This window comes from Stylophora pistillata, chromosome 5, assembly GCF_964205215.1.
Source record: "Stylophora pistillata chromosome 5, jaStyPist1.2, whole genome shotgun sequence".
NCBI classification, from domain to species: domain Eukaryota; kingdom Metazoa; phylum Cnidaria; class Anthozoa; order Scleractinia; family Pocilloporidae; genus Stylophora; species Stylophora pistillata.
In genome coordinates this window covers 10,108,954-10,131,083 of record NC_142523.1, presented here as the reverse complement: position 1 = coordinate 10,131,083, position 22,130 = coordinate 10,108,954, and the positions used below count along the sequence as shown (strand labels likewise).

The 22,130-nt window shown below is 39.6% G+C and overlaps 1 pseudogene; it reads right to left on the bottom strand.

The window, feature by feature from the left end:
• Positions 1-14,470: 14,470 nt before the first annotated feature.
• Positions 14,471-16,519, bottom strand: LOC148730188 (uncharacterized; annotated as a pseudogene).
• Positions 16,520-22,130: the final 5,611 nt, after the last annotated feature.

Below are 22,130 nucleotides of genomic sequence, written 5' to 3'. Positions count from 1 at the left end.
GCCACAACTGTTGCATCCCAGCCAATCTTCTCCATCGTCGTCATGGCACACTATGCAGACGTTGATATTTTTCCTACAGCGGACGGAAGAAGTATTTTATCATCATTCACTTAATTATGTCTTCTTTATTATTGGGTCAGGTCTCATACTTTGACTCTTAACTTTATTTCAGGATGAAACCCATTGCTTGGCAAGATTAAAGGATATGCAGTTTGGAAACAAGCTGTGACTTAGGTTACTTACTCGTGGATGTCATCGTAACAACAGCCAAACACCACAGACGTTATTAGTGCGCGTTCGGTTGCTATGTCGAAAGCTGCATCTACGGAGGACTCTTCGCACAAAAATCTAGAAAACTAAAAGAAACGATCGAAAACAACAATCAATCATTGGGGAAAATGAGTGAAGAATATGTAATATTCCGTTAAATTCCTTTTAAGGCAGAAATAACTCAGTGGTTGCTAAGGTATATTTAATCGAATGCACTTTCTTCCTAGTTACCTTATGAGGGTAAATATTTCGTACCTTAACACCTCATGATTTAATGAGAATAGTGACTTCTGTTTTAAACCTGAAAACTAAATGTCGCGTGTGGGTGAGGAGCGTGAGACAAATGAGAATTCCGCACTTGTACCCATCCTTCTGTTTTAAGTGCATCAGCTCGATGCAAGGCCAAGATAGAGAAAGCCAGCCCGTTTTGGCGTCAGCGACCTCATTACAAATATAATGACAGGCAACTAAAGGGTTACTTTATTCTCAACGTGACTGCCGTTTTAAATTGAAGGAACAGCTTTTTTCACTTATGACTTAATAATTTTACATTTGTTATAAGCACTGAAAGTAGACATTGCATGGTTCGTATTAAACCTGCCTATAAATTTGAATAAATGGAAATCGTTTATGTGTACTGCGGTTTCATAAAATAAACGAAAGCGTTCCTCGCTGTAATAAACCCTATTTATCTAGTATTTATCTATGTTCGCTCTTCTGTTGGCAGAACAGGGCAAGTCAATAAGTCATGTCTACAGTACTTAGTCGCTACTAGATAAATAGGGTCAATTTATTACAGCGAGGAACGCTTTCGTATATTTTATGAAACCGCAGTACACATATACGATTTTCATTTATTCAAATTTATTGGCAGGTTTAATACGAACCAACATAATGACCTGCTCCCAGTTGGCTTGTTAGCTCAGTTTGTAGAGCACTGCACCGGTATCGCAGAGGTCATAGGTTCAAATCCCGTACGGACCTAAAATTTTTTCAGGCCTTATTTCCACCTACTAGATAAGTAGGGTTTATTACTGCGAAGAACGCTTTCATACATTTTATGAAAGCGCAGTAAACATATATTATTTTCAAACAACAGCAAACATATGAAACATATGTGTGAGCTGCGGTTATGAGACGTATATGAGCACGATCCTTCGCAGTAAAGCACTATTTGAGCAATAGTGAAAATCAGACCTGAAAAAAGTTTCAGGCCTGTACGGGATTCGAACCACTGACCTCTGCGATACTAGTGCAGCGCTCTACCAATTGAGCTAACAAGTCAACTGGGAGCAGGCCATCAAATTAATTCGACATAAACCCGTAGATGATAAATCAAACAACAACAAACATATGAAACATATGTGTGAACTGCGGTTATGAGACGTATATGAGCACGATCCTTCGCAGTAAAGCACTATTTGAGCAATAGTGAAAATCAGACCTGAAAAAAGTTTCAGGCCTGTACGGGATTCGAACCACTGACCTCTGCGATACTAGTGCAGCGCTCTACCAATTGAGCTAACAAGCTCAAATAGGGCTTTACTGCGAAGGATTGCTCAAATAGTGCTCAAATAGAAGCTATTGCTCAAATAGTGCTTTACTGCGAAGGATCGTGGACATATACGTTTCATAACCGCAGTTCATACAAAATGTTTCATATGTTTGTTGTTGTGTGATTTATCATCTACGGGTTTATGTCGAATTAATTTGATGGCCTGCTCCCAGTTGGCTTGTTAGCTCAATTGGTAGAGCGCTGCACTAGTATCGCAGAGGTCAGTGGTCCGAATCCCGTACAGGCCTGAAATTTTTTTCAGGTCTAATTTTCACTATTGCTCAAATAGTGCTTTACTGCGAAGGATCGTGCACATATACGTTTCATAAGCGCAGTTCATACATATGTTTCATATGTTTGTTGTTGTTTGATTTATCATCTACGGGTTTATGTCGAATTAATTTGATGGCCTGCTCCCAGTTGGCTTGTTAGCTCAATTAGTAGAGCGCTGCACTAGTATCGCAGAGGTCAGTGGTTCGAATCCCGTACAGGCCTGAAATTTTTTTCAGGTCTAATTTTCACTATTGCTCAAATAGTGCTTTACTGCGAAGGATCGTGCACATATATGTTTATATCATATCAGTCAAAAATCAATAATCTCAGAAAAATTGCGCATCACCTTATCAGCTGGAAGACAAAAAAAAGTAAGAGCTGCGTCAATATTCATAAGGAACATCTGCTCTATCAGCTGGGCAGAGGAAGAAATTTGTGTGGACCTTTGTGATGATTCAAACCTCAATTTACTTAACATCGCTACCAAACGTTCTTATAGCAGAGCAGAAAGACAAACTTCTGGGTAGACGCATGTGAGGATTCAAACCTCAGGCTTTTCAATCAATATTCCTGGACAGGAGAAAGATTGTAAGCCTTACATTTAATACGGAGAAAGAAATAAGCCACACGACAAAAGAAAACAAAGGCAAATAATATGAACCAGAAACATTACAAACTTGCCGCAATAGTCTACGAAGGTACTTTCTCAATGGGGCGTCCATTCCCCCACAGCCAGTAGACAACTCCGACCTCAATGGCGTCCATGCCCCCACAGCCAGTAGACAACTCCGACCTCAATGGCGTCCATTCCCCCACAGCCAGTAGACAACTCCGACCTCAAAAAAATCTTCAGGGATTGAGTGCGAGCAAGTTTCAATGTTAATCGTCTCAAGCAACGTTCAATAGCAGTTATGTTCTCATGTAATAATTAAAGACGTAAAGATATATGTAGATATGTAGAAATACATACACATGACTTTTTTTATATTCAAATTAACTAACCTTCATAGTCGGGTGAACTTGAAATTTCGTGAAATCACGGGAATTTGAAGTCGCCACGAAAGTATCTGTTAATTTCTTTCCGTTACCTTTCCGCTTATGTCTTTCGAAAGTTGAACGTGATTCGAAGCCATTAAAGCGCGCGCAGAAAACATTTCCTTTCTTGTCATCGCACTCCATGCAAGGAGTGAAACCGTCGCTTTCAATAAGATGTTTCGACCCCAGAAAGAATTGTGAGCTCACGTTGCTGCACGTAGAACAAAATTTGCTCTTCTGGCTCATCAGTGTAAGTGTTAGCTGATTTGTGATTAATTTTCTGTTGACAGTTCAGATTACAATGAGACTATCTTTAATGCATGAATTAAAGATGTCAGAACGGCTATACTCATTTTAATCTCGCCTTAAAGTCAAATTAAATGTATTTTAATGAAACACCCTCTTTTGTGCCAAAAAAGAAACCATTTAAAGGATACTGAAAGATTTGCGCTAATAAAGTTAAACTTATGTTCAATTAAAGATTCATTAAAGGTTAGAGTTAGCTTTCGGATATTTTATTTGACAATTAAAGACGATTAAAGCTTTACTCAACCTTTAAGACTGCTTTAGATTTTGCCTAAAGGCACTTAAATAAGAACATTCGTCCAGTGGGGGGTACAGGGCAACTATGGGGGGGTCGGAAGGAAATGGAGAAATACAGAAATACACAAGGTTGTATCACCAGATCTTCGGTTCGAATTAAAAACCTTGCAGTTTTTTGGGGTATTATTCAAGTCTATTTCCTCTCCAAGGAGTAGTAATTTCTGAGATCTTTTTGAACCAGGATAACCCTAAGACAGGGAAGTTTTGATCAAACACGGAGGTTAACGGAACAAAATCCACGGAGTATTATTTTTGTATTTTTTTTTTTATCAGATAGTCATCTACCTTGTCCCTCCCCCTTCGAGAAAAACTGTTCCCGAATGTCGCCACTCCAGTTCCTAATGGTACCGATTGAAAGACATGCCATAGTATTGCATGACACACCCTTCCTGTAAATAACTTGACAGATAACTAGCGCACACACATTAAAAATTGCGGCTTTTTCTCCATCTTCGGAGCTTACCAGAAGAAATTCGGCATTTTCTTACAAACGAGCAAATTGACTCATCTTTTTTCTCTTTCTTGGAATTGAGCACTGGCGGTTTTTTGCAAAACGGGATTGTTGAAGTGCCACTACCTAACTTTTTAATAATCAGCCTACTTAGTTGAAGATTGTTATAGGTTTCCGCTTTGCCTTTAATCATAAAATTACAATAACTATAGAGATCAGTAAGGAGAATATGCATACTGATGTTAGGGCGTAAAGGGATAGTTAAAACTTCTGGATGATCAGCAGTTGCGCATTTGCCTTTGGTTTTAGGAGGGGTTAATTAGTAGAAATGCGCTCTATAAGAAAACAGTGTTTTATATCCGTGTGTACATATCATATCAAGTTACTAAGGCAATGTCAGAACTGCAAATAGATTAACTGATAAACTACGAGCTGGCGTTCTCAGCATTTTTTGTTCTTAAAATGTGTTTTAACATTCTCTTTGGTTTAAATATGTAGTCAGTAGCTCTAAGAATAAGCAGAACATTATTTGTACACTGTGGTGTATACGAGTTAATTATACCTCTCAGGATTAAAGAGGAGCAAACGAGTGAGAACTGTTATCAACACTCAAAGGTAAAATTGATATTTACGCGCGGCCAAGTGATGACCTCAGTGATGTCGAAAATATTTTTGAGTTACTGTACTAAAGTACAAAGTGGACAGCACAAAAAAGTTTTATTTCCATCAGTGGTGTGCTTCCATGCTGAAAACTGAACCACAATGATTCGGAATAGCCAGCACCTTTTTTCAGAGTAGATGGTGAAATATGCAGTTGATGTGCAAAGGCGAAGCAAATAGAAAAAGCATGTATCGCTAAATGAGGTACTGAGGTTTGGGTACATGACAGAGAGGTAGGGGTACTTTTAAAAGGTTTTAGTGGGGCTACTGGACTCAGCAGAAGGAGTGCGGACAGAGAGGTGAAAAATTTTAAAGGGGGCTATGTGGTTTTAGATCCTAGAAATATGTTAGAGTGATGAAGTCTTATCACGGAAGTCTTTTGGAAATAAAGGGAGAAGAAGTCATGCACCGTTAGTAGTAGAAAGGTACTTGTTTATAGGTTGCCCATAATTGCTAGAACAAATTGAAGTTTGGAGCCTAATGAGGAAGCAAGTAATGGGTTAACACCCATGAGAGAAATGTGGTGGTGCTAACGGTTAAGAAATTGGAATCTGTGTTTAGAAATGGCCTTTACCCTTTGAGTGACCAGCCTACAATTTCTTCCTACAATCCTTCTAGATGTTTCATGAAGATCATGAGAATGAAAGAAATCATTGCCAACCTAAGGAGATTTTGATTGTTTAACAAATTCTCCTTGTCAATAATAAAGAAAATATACAGAGTAGGGTATGGAGAGTTTGGAAGCTGATCTAAGGGAGTAAAGGATTTGAAAGCCCTGATAGGGCTTTTGTGTTGTGTTCAAAGACAAGATGCAGTGTGCACTCACAGTTCCTCTCCCCACCCAGGTGTGTAAATGGGTAATGGACAAAACTATCAGGGAAACCTGATGAAATGCTAAGGGGGGGGGGAGGGAGGGGGATGTAAACTGTAATGGACTGGCATCCCTTCCAGGGAAAGTAGCTATACTGTGTGAGTTAGCTCATAGTACATTATAAAAAGAATTGGGATCAAACTCGATGGAAATCGGATACTGTCCGTGTTAGCAGGGTTTTACTGTTGAAAGCAAGGAATGCATAATTTCTCAAATAAGTTGAAATACGGAATCTTTCAACATGCACTCAGTTGCAACGAGATAATGGCGGACATACTCAGTTGAAAGCGAACAGTGTGAATTTCCATTTTTCCAATCTGTTTTTGAAAATTGATAAATAACAAAAAGGATTTTGAGGGAAAAGTAGATCTTTCTTCGTTAACATTTGGATTCAGAACAGACAAGCATAAAGACTACATTGCTGTATTAATACAGTACTTTAAATTTATCGTAGAAGAAAAGATGATTTACACCTGAAAAAAATTCAAGTTCAAAAGCGCTGACTTGGCCGCCATTCTGTTGTTTTGGTAACCATTATGACCGCCATGACGTAATGAGAACGTCACTTATGACTCACAGTAGTTCCTTCTTGTGAGGGGGTAGGGATACTTCCCCTACCCCCTCAGTTCGCAAGGTATCGTTAACGACGGTGGGTAGCTAGAGAAGGATAAGATAAGAACACAAAGCAGGTGACGCTGAAGGCAAACAAATAACTGGAGCGAGACGTTAAATCTCCGAAAAAGCCCATGAATAACTTATTCATATTTTTATAGCCACTTTTCTTAGTTCCGTTTTACCGTGATCCGTACTGTAAAAAGCTGGACTAATTGAAAGCGCGCGATTTACCAATTACATTCATGAGTTTAATATTCTGGCCTACTGAGATGCTTGGAAAAAAAATCTATGTCTGACCTTGGCAGTTGAAACTAGATGAATATTATTTACTTGGGGCGCGATAGTTTGAAAATAATAAATTTCCCGCCTAACCACATCAGGTTTCTGGTTTTTGAAAGTTACTACGCAAAACGTCAACCTACCGCCCGTAAAATGAAAAATACATGAACTAGCCATTGTTTCTTTAAGTTATTAAGTTTGTATAGGTGTCAAGACGGATATGGTAAGTCTATTGCGGACCGGTTCCACAATAATTGGAAGCAGGTCAGAGTATGTAGTCTGTAGATGAGCGCGACCATTCATAACGATAGTAATTATGTTATAGCAATTGGGTAGTCTTTAACTAAATTGATTTCGTTTCTAAGTTTGAATACATCTTCATACTAAATAGATGATTAATATCATGTCTTCGGACAGGTCCGAATAGGCAACAACATCTAAATCGACACAAAATAGTCATTACAAAGCGAAACTGGTGAGAGGCACAAATCGATTAAAAAAGGGGGCTTTGATAGTCAATGCGTGCACACATAAAAAAAAAAGCGATTAGTCGCAGTCGGCTACACCACAACAATAGTACAATGACATCCCTTTTTTCTAGCCATTTTAATTGGGGTGTCCTTTACATTACAATGGTGTTATACACGACTAGTCAATATGAAAAACATTACGTAGTAGCACTCAATACCTTGGTGGCTCAAAACTACGGATAACTTTCTATATTTTTCTAAACTAGCTGGGTTTACCTCATGCTGGATGAGTAATATATTTCAGATGATTGAAAACTAGATTTGATAAAAAGCAGAAGAGCATATGAGTGACAAAATTGGTTTAGACGCACCGAATGGATAGAAATGGCGCGCTTTGCTCGCTGAACTGTGCAAAGAATAAACAGATTGTGGATTAGTCGCGATCTACCAAACCAGCACAAAAGTACATTGAAATGATTTTTTTCCCTTGAGGATGTCTTTTATACTGAAAATTCTCGGCAAAGATATCGCGCCATTAATATCACAATTGGGCTAATTATAGTTTTCCGCGTAAACGTTTTTTTTTTCCTATACGCATTCCTCAAAATTTACAAAGAAATGTCGGATTTTTAACAAGACTATTTACACTGACGTAAATCGATGTCAAATATCTTTTAGAAATAAAACTGGCTGCTCACACTTGTGAGTAAAAATGGCGGTCATTTCTTGCAGGAGTACGAAGAATAAAAGAATGAGGTTTGGTTGCAGTCCGCTAAACTTATACAAAAGCATGATTATTTTTTAATAAAAAATTTATTTTCAAAACGTACATAAATAAGTTCAGGAAAAAAGAGCTAGCTCAGTTTTCACTTCGACTTTGGTGAAGAAGAGTCTCCTCGCGTTTGATCTTCTGGTCGCACGATTATTCTGCAGAAAAGATGAACGGCTTCGTCATTGCCTTAGTTCTTCACTTTAGCGTCTGCTCGGCCGCTAGAGTGCCATTTCTTCGTGAGACTGAAGGTAAGAACATTTTATTTCGAGTTGGCAGAGTGGTAGATATATTTATAGATCCTCACCCAGCGCGCATAATCAGCCGAGTTGACGCCTTTCGATCAGTAGACTTAAAGTTCGAAAAAAGTTAAAAGGTTCCAAATATTTTGGCACTCTATGAAGGTTTTGAAGATACAATTTTGAATAGTTTTAAAATCCGAAGAAAAAAGTAAAGCCTGCATTTCTGCTCTTCTTTTTCTTCATCCTACCGATATTTAGCTAACATAGGCTGAGACCGTTTTGGCGCGCTTCAAGTTGGTTGAAGAAGAGGAAAGACTCACCACTCTCATCCATTTTCTTAGTTTCTATTTTGACGTAGATGTTAAAATTGTCTCGAAATAACGTTAGCGACGATCAAATAATTTCTCTTAATGTCATGATTGTGTTTTTTCTTTCGAGTTGAGACATTTTGCGCGCGCGCGCGCGCGCAATCGCAGGGGTTTCCGCGCATTTTTTCTTGACATGATTAGGGGCACAAAATGATTCCTAATACTCTTCATTTATCACACAGTTACCAGACATGCATGAATGTTTTGTGATGAAAATGATTGCCTTGACTTGTTTTTCAATTTTTTTGTGAGTTGAGACGTTTTGCGCGCGCTCAAAAATCGATCCAACGAAAACAAATCGATTGGCCACCACCATGTCGATGGTGTACATTTTCGAAGTAGATCTAACTTACCTTCAAATGACGGCTAAGAACAAATTATTTTATTGTAATTTTTTTTTCAGTCGTTGCTGGGATTTGATTTGAATTGTTATCATTTATAGGTAGAAAACTATTCCCGAGGTGTCTTAAGCCAGCCTTCGTAAAATTTCCAAAAAATTAAATATTGTAATGGTCCTCGAGTGAGCAACAAGCCAAAAACAAAACAGCAGCCTCAACAACTAATATGTAACTTTTCTAAATTCTACAGCATTCGGTGGTTTCACACAGAATCATGGTGGGAGGGGGGGGGGGATTGAAAGCAGTTTTGGCCTGAAGAGCGCTGGGGAATTTAAACGAGCGAATCTTCAAAAATGTAAATGCTTAGGAATTGCCCGGGGAGGGGAGGGAGGATTTTGAAGTTTAGAATTGATCGACGCATAGTTCCTAAAAGTGTGTTATACTCTTCATACATCACACAGTTACTACACATGCATCATGAATGGTTTGGGATAAAAATGATTGCCTTTTGATTCCACTGATTTTGATTTTCCGTTTTTAAGATGAAATAAGAGGCTTTCCGAAGGAAACGGAAAGAGATATCTCAGGTAAATCAGTCCGTTGATGTGAATTGAACCCAGTCTAGTCAATTGAGTATTTTAAGTAGAGCGAAACCTGGCAAGTGGGAAAAATTCCTATCAAGGGTAATTTTGTTCCAAAAGATAAACGAAGGGACCGTTCATTATTTTGTGCTTAAGAGGGGATTAGAAGATTTTGGTTGTGTCACGATAAAATTCCCCCCCCCCCGTTCTTTTTTTACTCTTATGATCCTTTCTTATTGGCAGTTGATTGGAAGTCAATTTTCTATAGCCCCCCTCTTTAAACTCTTTTGGCGAAGACGGATCACTCCTCTGGTTCACCTGAAAACCATGTGATCCTCCAAAATCCTTCATTAAAGTACTTGTGATTTCAAATCGACCCACGCTGCGTCTGATTTCGCATCAAATTGAACCCCACTCTCTTTCATTATTTATTCACTATTTATTCTCCTACCTACGTTTGATTTTTCAGAGTTAAATGAAATTCCAATGGACGGATCTGTTTGGAAACGCGGTGAACGTAAGTTGTGGACTCTACCTAACTTTAATATGTTATTCTTGATTTTCTAAAATCGGCGATTTGTCTATAAAACTTACCTCACCAATGAGGTGAAAAGCTAAAACCGGTCATGAATTGTTCACTTCCGTTTTCCTGCGCCTCAGGAAGTTTGCTCGTATGTTTTGAAAACTATCTTCGGCTCCTTAATCTGATGGCTGCTGTAGCTGCTACGGTTCAATCGATCAATCGATGAATCTCGTCATTGATCAATCAATATCAGTTAGTCAGCTTGTCAGTCAGCCAATCAATCATTCATTCAGTGAGTCAGCGAGTCAGTCAGTCAGCGGTCAGTCATTCAGTAAATCAATATAATTAACAAACACATTACGAAGACTTTTATCTCCATATCAATTATTTGTTTCTGTGTTCCTATTTCAGCCAGCATTTGCCCTCACTGCAAGTCGCTAGGTCCTGGATGCTATTGTAGCTACAGGCATGACTATTGCCTTGCTTGGGGTTGTGGTACCAGGGGAAGATGCAATGATGACAACTGAATTTCCAAGTGAAATATTTCTTGACAGAAAGAGTGGTCATGGTCATCTGTCCACTCCATGTTGGATCTATATTTTGAGAAAATATAACTTATATTTAAAAAATCCTGGTGAGTCTGCTAACTGAGCTTCAATTTCAACCACTTAGTTCAGTTCAGAACTCTCTAAAATAAATCAGAGCATTCTTGTTTATGTATGTCGTGGTTCAAATTTTTTTGGTTTAAAAATGCTCAAACGACGTTGATTTTTTGTTTCCCTCTGTCGGTCTTTTGTAATAGATGCGAGACAAAGGACGACCCGAATAAAAACTGGTTTGAAACTTTTAAACACAGGAAAATTTGAATCATAACATGGAAAACAGCATAATACAGGTATAATCTTATCTTGTTCATAAATGTTTAACCAATTTCCAGCAGCAAACTATCAGTTTCACGCCGAATCAAAGACGTTTTTTATGGCTAGAAAAAATTACGGAAACTGTTGATTACGAGAATTTTCTCAGATAAGCCCTGTTGTTAAACTCGAGAAAGGACAAATGGATTAATATCATGCCCATAAATTAAAGCTAGAACAAGTTTACAAATTTTTCATTGAAATAAAGAGAAATAGTGAAATTGTAAAACTTACTGGGTTGCTTTCTTTGTTGACATCGACCCAGTACTAGTGATGAACTGTTAATGAGAAAGGCAAACGAATAAAGTTAAATTTCCTCGAACAAATCGTTTATTTTTGCTCAGCTATTTCACAGACATCTTCTGTTAACAATAGACTGTCAAAATTGCCAACAATTTTCGCTCAAGGTAAGTTAAAATGGCTTTGTTTTGTTAAACTTTACTCACGTTCTAGACGCGACGGCAAAGTGACTTTCTTCACGTCACAGACAAGGCCGCGACGGCGGGAAACTTCAAGACGACGGCAACCAGAAGTAATTCTGGCAGTAACTTCATTTCCGCTTCCCGTCCCAGATGTCTGCCGTCGTAGGATCTTAAGCTCATTATTCCCGGGGGGGGGGGAAGACCTTTAGTTGACAAGCTGTATGATAATTTACCCATACCCTTGCGTGGGGAGAACCTTAGTTGACAAGCTGTATGATAACTTATCCATACCATTACAGGGGGAGAACTTTAGTTGACAAGCTGTATGATAATCTATTCATACCATTGGGGAGACCTTTAGTTGACAAGCTCTATGATAATTTATCCATACCATTGGGGAGAACTATAGTTGACAAGCTGTATGATAATTTATCCATATCATTGAGGAGAACTTTAGTTGACAAGCTGTATGATAATTTATCCATACCATTGGGGAGAACTTTATTTGACAAGCTGTATGATAATGTATCCATGCCATTGCCGGGGGGAAAACTTTAGTTGACAAGCTGTATGATATTTTATCCATGCCATCGCCGGGGGAGAACTTTAGTTGACAAGCTGTATGATAATTTATCCATACCATCGGGGAGAACTTTAGTTGACAAGCTGTATGATAATTTATCCATGCCATTGCCGAGGGGAAAACTTTAGTTGACAAGCTGTATGATAATTTATCCATGCCATCGCCGGGGGAGAACTTTAGTTGACAAGCTGTATGATAATTTATCCATACCATTGGGGAGAACTTTAGTTGACAAGCTGTATGGTAATTTATCCATGCCATTGCCGGGGGGAAAACTTTAGTTGACAAGCTGTATGATAATTTATCCATGCCATTGCCGGGGGGAAAACTTTAGATGACAAGCTGTATGATAATTTATCCATGCTATTGCCGGGGGAGAACTTTAGTTGACAAGCTGTATGATAATTTATCCATGCCATTGCCGGGGAAGAACTTTAGTTGACAAGCTGTATGATAATTTATCCATGCCATTGCCGGGGGAGAACTTTAGTTGACAAGCTGTATGATAATTTATCCATGCCATTGCCGGGGAACTTTAGCTGACAAGCTGTATGATAATTTATCCATGCCATTGGGGAGAACTTTAGTTGACAAGCTGTATGATAATTTATCCATGCCATTGCCGGGGGAGAACTTTAGTTGACAAGCTGTATGATAATTTATCCATGCCATTGGGGAGAACTTTAGCTTACAAGCTGTATGATAACTGATTTGGTTACCGAGAAAGTGTTAAGCTTCAGTGATCTTTTCTTGTGGTGTACGCTTCCTTTAATCTTCAGAGCTATATGAAAGCTCGGGTTTTCGAAACCCTAAAAGTGTAGGGTGCCTCTGGAATCTGAAATGCCTTTCTATCAGGATTAGTTCTGAAAAACTTCAAAATAACCGAACGCCATTTCGTTTCCAGGCAAAACTATTGTGCGTGATGTTCTGCCGACACCTGATTATCCTCCTCTAATAACGAAATTAGAATTTGCTTTACAATTTTTCTCCTTTGCGGATTGTTTTATTATTTCGTTGCTATTTCACCATAAATTGATTCATTCCGATGATATTTTGTGGAAGACATGGCTTGCTGAGGTGAAATTTCTCTTTATATTTGTTGGCGAAGACGGATCACCGCTCTGTTCCCCCTGAAAACCATGTGATCTCCCCAGAATTCTTCATTCATATACTTGTGATTTCAAATGGACTTGCGCTGCGCTTTCGTTCATTTTCAAATCACGTGTCTGATTTCAGATCAAACTGCACCCCTCTCTCACTCATGATGCAGCAGTTGAACGCAACCATTCAAAATGACACAAATTATGTTGAAGCGATGAAAATCTCCATTTAAATCAATTTTTTCATTTTGATTAATTCTACTCTATTCTAAATTAATGATATTTATCAGATCTTTGAAAAGGCTACTAAAACTGAAGTGAATTAACACAAAATAGTTATTAATAGCAGCCATTTATTTGTCTTCGTCAGAGTGAAGTGATAAAATAATTGTCCATTAGTTGTAGTTTGTTAAATGAGAACAAAAAAAAAACATGTTTTAAAAACTGGACCTGACCATACACAGCTCCAGAGAGAGAACACAAATATAACTTTCGAGGTTGTTAACTGGGCGCGCGTTGGAATGAGAATAATTATGCTACTCTTACTTTCCCGCTCATTTACTGCAGTGAATGGTGGTTTTGTCCAGGAAGAGTTGTTCATATGTTTGATGGAAAAAAAAAATGACAGAATAAAAAAGTGAAGGACAAAAATGAGAGTAAAGACAAAGATAACTTCTTAAAAATTTTTCAGTTAGAGATTAGAAATCTGAAAACCACTTCCCAAAAGCAAGAAAACCAGAAATGTGATAGGTGCAATGTTCCCCTGAAAAAATCGACCCGCAATCTAACCCAGACTTGTTGACTTGAGTGATATCTGTTTAGATGGACTTGTTGAGCATGATGTGAATTTCACTTAATTTCAGACTTTCCAGTGTTTAAGGTGGCTCAATAGGGTTATGCAAGATCACGAAGCGCGCGCCAGTGACATCAATCGAACGTTCATATTCTCGTTGTTTTTTCTATTTTTCAAATCAAAGCTACTGAAACATAAAAAAACAAGGACCTAAATTTGCTGTACAACAGTCACCTCTGAAGTCAAGGCTTTTAGTCCCAAATTAAAACTACTCAAATATCGCCATTTTTTGACGTCTGTTTGACTTTGATTTCAATTTTCTTCATTTTCCTTCAGTAAAATTTTCTATTATTCTCCGACCGGGTAGAGTCTGACAAGACGAAACTTTTAAAATCGAAAAAAATAGGGGTTGTCAAGGTAGTTTTTTCGCTTTTAACATTTTTCTTGTTTTTGGCTGAGCGAAAAACTTGTCGTACAAAGTTTTCTGATAAATTCACAGCTAGGAGAGCTAAAAGGGTATAACATCTCTACCAAATTTCAAGGAATTTCACCGAGGGAAATACGAGAAATCTGAGGGGGAACTTTCTATTTTCTCACCTCAAAGACAATCACGTCATCAGAATAGGAACTCGCCAAGATCGCTATTTGAGCATGCGCGAAATTTCAAACCACGCGGTTTTGTCGAGGACGAATGTATAAACACGGGCGGTCATTATCTTTGACGTTTTTGTACAAACTGCTTTTGACCTGAAAGTCAGTTGAGAACATATCTTAATTCACTATGCCGCAGAATCCTTGGAAATCTCTTCGAAGTGTTTCAAAATTGCGGAGACTATTCTCGTCGTATTTGTGACCCTTGGAAGCGATGAGCGACTGGACGATGGCGGTCTCGTCAAAATACACACAAGATCTTTCCGTCCAAATCGTTGGTACAAAATATTAAAATCCTCATATCTTAGGCCACTGCAAGCAATTTTTCGGCAATGCTTTGCTTTATTGGGCTATCCGCATGACCTGGGTTGTACAGCTTTCCTCGAAAAGACAGGAGTCTCTGATGACGGTTGTCAAGATATTTCAGGTCTTCGGCGGCGTCCTTAACAGAGATTACAGAACTTCTGCTCACCAGCATTTCATCAGACAAAGCCAACCTAGGCGAAAGCAAGATTCTTCGAAGAGCGATCACGTCCTCTAGGGCGTCGTGGGCATCAAAGGTGGTTTGAAATAAATGTTCGTAAAAAGAACTCTGCCCAGGCTTTGGAAATTTACCTTCTGCGTTTTGGATGGAAGAGTGCTTGCTTTTGATGAGTGATTTCATCAGTGTCAGAGTGTCTGCAAACAGGATGGAACTGATGGAACTGAGCTCCGTGATAAAATTTTCGCCACCGTTTCGAAGAAGTATTGGAATATCAAATGTGGCGGCGTTGTGTCCAGCCAAGATTGTGCAAACAGGCTTTGTGGATCGTGTTGAAGCTGTATCTATGCTGGCCCTCAAAAAAGTTGAGAACTGCCTAAGTACTTGCGATAACTCAAAGGCTTCTACTACTCGATTATCTTTGAAAAGTCGGCGGATTCCATTGACAGTTTTAACTGTAAGTTTTTTGACCTTTGACGCGTGAGGATCTGTCTCTGGTTGGTAGAATATAGCATGAGAATTGTTTACCTGACCTATCCACGGCAGTGAGCTGACATACTTCTGCTGATTTTCCCGTTGAATTTGTCTCGATGTCAAATAAAACAAAGTGATAAAATTTACTGTCATCAAATTTTTCCTTTTGAACTGTGGGTCTCGAAGTGTATTTCGGAACTGCATTTTCGTACTGTTCTTGTTGTTTCGTGACAGCAGCGGTTATATCATAAAGATCAGTGATTGAAAGTTCAGAATTGTTCAACTCCAATGTTGTCGCAGAAGAGGTTAGGTTCAGGCCAATGCCACTTTCATACATGGTACCTTCTTTGCCCTCGTTTTTCGAGGTTTCTGAAATCTGGTGTTTGTGTAATTGTGATCGACGTCGCTTGAATGCAACTGTTGATTTCCTCTGTTTGTCCTTCGAACTTTTCATGTCCATTTTCGTATTATGGTCTACACAGAAAAGACCTGGCTCTATGTTAAGTGACGCTAGAGTTTGAGGAATGTACCTGTAACCTAAATTTACTTGAGAGACACTGCAGGACACTCGATAATCATTGCTTTCACTTCCCCCGTAAAAGCGAATTTTGGGGTTCTTCGAGCCCACCACACTGTTCAGAGACTCGTTACGTTGAGAATTTGCTGCAGGTGCAAGTTTGTTTATAACAATGTCTGTGCTATATTCATCAAAGAGAGATTTCAGGGCTGATTGAAGGCTATCTCCTTGGAGGTCTTTGCCATATGGAAGATCTCTGTGACAATAATGAGAAGGGTCTTTCTTGTATCGACACCATGTTTCTCTACAACCAGTATGGTCACCTAATGCATGAGGCACAATGCTTTGGATCGCAGATGTCATGTTTGCAGTATCCCCCTTATTTTGTGCAATACAGTATGTAAAGGATTTGATAAGGTAATTTATGACTTTCTGTAACAACACTGAACTGTTGGGGAACTTACTTCGTTGGCTCAAGTTGTATAGGCGTGTTGTAAGGGATCTTTTTATGTGAACCGTATCACTCCATTTTTCCACACCATAGGGTACCTTTTGCTTTAGGTGAGATTCAGTCATTGAATCATCATCCCCAGTGTAAATTGAAAATTTGACATTTAATTTAGTTACCTTATTGAAAAGTTCAACTGCAGCTAAAGGCTCCATTGACTTTGAAGAGCCTGAATGATTTCTTCTGCAGTCGTGGTCATTTGGTTGTTTTCCTCCCTTTTTAGCTTCATCACAGGAGCGGCACATTTTATTTTTTGTTGTGTAGTCAAGGACCTTACCAGTTGAAAGGCCCATGACTGCAGCATGTCCGGTCTTAGAGTTGAAACCTCGCCCCCGTTTCTGCCACCCCGTGTCGTAAGAACAGGCAATAGGTACCAAACTGTTCTGATCAGGCCTGTTACCATTTTCAATTGCCTTCTCTCGTTCAAGGTTTAGGAATTGCTGGCAACTACTTTTTGCTACTAGCTCTATTGCCTTTCCAGCTTCCCTTTCCCGATTTTTAAAAGTTGATGTGTTCAGTGCAGGCACATTGAGGATTGAAAGTAAATTGTTTAAATGGGTGTTGCCCACTCCAGTGTGTAAACAGCCAAGGGCAGCTCTCGTGTTCACATCAAAGGTCAATGGACCACGTGCACCAGATCTGTGCTCTTTTGATGTTTTAATGGTGTTTTCCGCATTGCATTGGCTGCATATAACAGTAAACGTGCTTGCCAAGCCACTGTGCTGTTCTTCAATAACATTGCCAAGAGACAAAAAGCCTAGAAATATTGTAAAATACACTGTAAACTAACAGGGAAAAAAGACTCCATCCACAATATTTGTTATGTTGCACGATCCTTCGCAGTAAAGCACTATTTAAGCAATAGTGAAAATCAGACCTGAAAAAAATATGCTATAGTGCAGTTAAAAATAGTGAGAATTTACCGTAATGACAAAATAAGCATTCCTTCAGACCATCTGTAAGGGTTTATAAGTCCACCAGTCTGGATCCTTGTGGCAGGTTCGCCTTCCTCTTAGCTTTATTCTGCTGATGGGAATCAGGGTTGGAGTCACCAGAACAGGTAGGCCGATAATTAGGACAAGCTTGACAGGAAAATCTTACCAAAAATTAAGACTCCCGAATAAAGAAAAATGTGCTGACCTCGAGTGCCCGTGTCATTCGTTTTGCTGGGGGTTCGTTTTCCTTGGATATGTTATCATGCTGAAGCTTCCTTTTGGCATTCCACGTCTTGAACCCTCCGTGTAACCTTTTTATTTTTGTTTCTTTTCTGGTTTCGATCGCTTCCACTTTCCGAAAGCGACCTGACCCATTACGAAAGTTGTGTAGGCGTTGTGTAAACTTCTGGTCTTTCACTGTCAATATTGTGCTCATTACTGGAAAGTATCGATGCCGTTTCACTCTCGTCAAGTAAACTTCGCGATTATGAGACATAAATTGTGCACTCGCGTGAATCCGCCATGTTTGTTTACATATTTGATGCCATTTAAAAGCTCGCGCCATTTTCGTACCCATTCTTCGCCCGGCCAAAAAACCCTATTGAGCCATCTTAAAGGAACTTCAGCAAGAAAAAAACAATAATAGTAATAATAATAACGTGCCACTTTTACTAGAGCAATCTGTAAGGGCCTATATCCTCAAACAAAGGGAACGGAGTATTGTTCGTTAGGAAGCAGCTGTTAGCTAGAGAACGGCCTGAAGGATACTTGCCATTTTCAGGTCAGCGGAGACAAACACGACACATGCACGCGGGAGAATGCGGCGAACCAATAGCGACAATCGTCCTTCGGAGCTCAAGCCGACTTCCTCTGGTGCCAGGCTCTGTTCACCTCAAACTTAAGTACAATTGCTCTCCAGAGAATGCGCTACAAGACACAAAATTAAACCATTTCTTGGTTGATTGGGCATCGAATATGAGAAAGAGCTTTTTTACGCTCATGGAAACAAGGGCTATTTAGGTTGGCAAGTAGTGGCGTAGCTAGGATTTCACATGTACGGATTTCTGTGCCCCTTACGTGAGGTGGCTTACACCTCTGCTTTATTTTGTGTATCAGCAAGCTCGTGTTTATGCCGCGAAAATGATTAACACATGGAGTATGATAAGAGCCATGTAGATTCTATGAATTTGTGCGGTTTTTGCAAAATGGAATTAATAGGTTTATCTATTGTTCTAAAAACAAATCTTTTCAACCACCAAAACGCAACACCATCAACTACAGAAGTGCCATTACATAACGCCTTTAATAATCAGTCTACATAGTTGAAGAGTGTTGTAGGCTTCTTCGCCTTTAATCATAAAATTACAATACCTGAAGCACGCCAAAAGCTACTATTGTTCATGATTTATATGAATTAGACTATGAAAATAAATTCAGTTTTAAAGCATTACTTGGATATTAAAAACTGAAAATTAAACTTACTATGTCCTAACAGACGACTTTTTAAGTAATCACAACTGATGTCTCCACGTTATGCAAAAATCCTGAGAGCGAGTTAGATTCTGATCCTATATTACATAAACAGAGCTGAATAACATCTACGCATGTCATATAGACATCTATAAATCCATAGCAACAATTTATATTAATTGATATGGCGCACTTTTTAAACATTTGAAAGCTTTAATATCCTTGATCCATTAATACTAGTTTTTTTAGGGAAAAAAAATTAAAAAAAAAAAACTATCGCTCAGGCCTGCCCAGCTCACGTGTCGATATAAATGAAGCCGAACTTACTCAAAATGCATTTTGACGAGAACGGTTAATTTCAGCAAGGATGAAACTATGGTGTGCAAAAAGATATTTCGTGCCCCTTTTGAGAGAAATCTGAGGCGACAGTTTGAAGCTTAATTTCTCTACTAGTATCGTAATCTAGGGGAAAAACCGCACCGCGTTTCAATTCTTTTTAAATAATCTGCCATTTTAGTCTAGTGTTGCTATGGTTTAAAGAGTGAGCCTGCAAAAGTCCCTGAGATTTGAATGTGGTAACTGACCGCACTCTAATTGGCTCTTTAACATGCAATGTTAATTGATGGAAGTCTGGCTTACAGAAAAATTATCTGTTGTTTCTTAAATTTTCTACATTACAATGCAATACAATTTGGTGTTGTTTGGCTTAATCCCTATAACTATGCATTAGACTGAAGCCTTGATATCTTTGTTTGAACACTCAGATCCGATTCGATCTTCACCGAACTACGAGTAACGAGACTGACGCCCTAAGAAATTACAAATTTATGATTATTGAACTTTTTGTGTTACTAGTCTTCAGTTCTGTTGTATGTAGCTCAGCAAGTGCAATCTGAACAAATTTCACCACGTCACCTTCCAGGCTAAGGTTTATACTTTCAGAATGTTGTCCAGGCAAGTTAAAAATTACGAGAATATTTTCTTTTTACAAAAAGGTCCAGGGCTATTTGTTCTCTCTCTTTCCTGCTGTAGCCGAGCAAGCACATCCTGAACGAATCTCACGTACTTGGTCATCGTCCAGGCCAAAGTTCTTGACATAAATCGCCAAGGCATGATCATAACACTCTATTGCTTCTTGAATGAGGCCAAGATAATTGTACACAGCACCCAGGTTTTTGTAAGTATCCGCAACATAGACATGTTCCGAACCGAGCACTTTAAGACAAACATCCAGCGTTCACTCGTTACAGTCTTTTGCCTGCTTTAAGTCATCCAGCTGCGAGTGGACAAGGCCTAGGTTACTGTAAGACATTGCGACAGAAACATGCTCAGGTCCGAGCTTTTTCAGCTTAACATCCAGCGCTCGCTAGTGAAAGTCTTTTGCCTGCCTTAGGTTACCCAGCTGCTCGTGGACAAGGCCCAGGTTATCATAAGGCATTGCGACAGAAACATGCTCAGGTGCGAGCTTTTTCAGCCGAACATCCAGCGCTCCCTCGTGAAAATGTTTCGCCTACTTTAGGTCACCCAGCAGCCAGTGGACAAGGCCGAGGTTATTGTAAGACATTGCGCAGAAACATGCTCAGGTCCGAGCTTTTTCAGCTGAACATCCAGCGCTCGCTCGCGAAAGTCTTTTTCCTGCTTTAGGTCACCCAGCTGCGACAGGACAAGGCCCAGGTTAATATGAGACATCGCGACAGAAAAATGCTTAGGTCAGATCTTTTTCAGCTTAACATCCAGCGCTCGCTCTTGAAAGTGTTTTGCCTGCTTTAGGTCACCCAGCTGCTTGTGGACAGTGCTTAGGTTATTGTAAGACATTGCGACAGAAACATGCCCAGGTCCGAGCTTTTTCAGCCAAACATCCAGCGCTCGCTCGTGACAGTCTTTTGCCTGCTTTAGGTCACCTAGCTGCTGGTCGACAAGGCCCAGGTTATTGTAAGATCTTGCGACAGAAACATGCTTAGGTCCGAGCTTTTTTAGCTTAACATCCAGCGCTCGCTCGTGAAAGTGTTTTGCCTGCTTTAGGTCACCCAGCTGTCGGTGGACATGGCCCAGGTTATTGTAAGATATTGCGACATCAGCATGGCCAGGTCCGAGCTTCTTCAGCTTAATATCCAACGCTCGCTCGTGACAGTCTTTTGCCTGCTTTAGGTCACCCATCAGCTCGTGGACAAGGCCCAGGTTATTGTAAGACATTGCGACAGAAACATGGCTAGGTCCGAGCTTTTTCAGTCCAACATCCAGCGCTCGCTCGTGACAGTCTTTTGCCTGCTTTAGGTCACCCAGCTGCTCGTGGACAAGGCCCAGGTTATTGTAAGATATTGCGACATCAACATGCGCAGGTCCGAGCTTTTTTAGCTGAATATCCATCGCTTGCTCGTGACAGTCTTTTGCCTGCTTTAGGTCACCCATCAGCTCGTGGACAAGGCCCAGGTTATTGTAAGACATTGCGACATTAACATGTTCAGGTCCGAGCTTTTTCAGCTGAACATCCAGCGGTCTCTCGTGACAGTCTTTTGCCTGCTTTAGGTCACCCAGCTGCTGGTGGACAAGGCCTAGGTTATTGTAAGACATTGCGACAGAAATATGCCCAGGTCCGAGTTTTTTCAGCTCAATATCCAGCGCCCGCTCTTGACAGTCTTTTGCCTGCTTTAGGTCACCCAGCTGCTCGTGGACAGTGCCCAGTTTATTGTAAGACACTGCGACATCAACATGCTCAGGTCCGAGCTTTTTCAGCCAAACATTCAGTGCTCGCTCGTAACAGTCTTTTGCCTGCTTTAGGTCACCCAGCTGCTGGTGGACAGTGCCCAGTTTATGATAAATAATTGTTTTTGCTAATTCATTACTCTGGTTTCTTAACTCGATGATTGCTAGGACTGCTGAAAAGTAGCTTCTTGCCGCTAGATATTGGGAGTGCTCCCGGCACATATTTCCGAGAGTTGTAAAGACTTAAGAATGGTCCTGGAAAGTCAGTTATCAATTTGAGCCATTTGAGATATTCTTTCTTCAAAAAAAAAAATCTTCAAAGTCTTTAATCACTTTTACCAAATGAGGAACAATTTTTTGTGCCAACGACTAAAGAATCTTGATCCTCGAATTTGGAGAATGATGAAGCAGCTCTTAGTATACATTTAATTTGCTTATCCTTTGCAGATTTCTTTGTTACTGAATTAATAACGTAATGGACGACTCCGTGCACTCTAATGTAAACACCGCTCTCCTCTTCGTCAAACAATAACAGTGGGCATCGACTTATCTTTACCCCAATCGCATCTTTATCTTCCAATTCATTTTCCATTTCCATGATGTAGTCGACGACAACATCCTTTAGTATTGGGTGTGGTGAACAAAGAGAGAGAAAAATGAACAAGTGATCTAG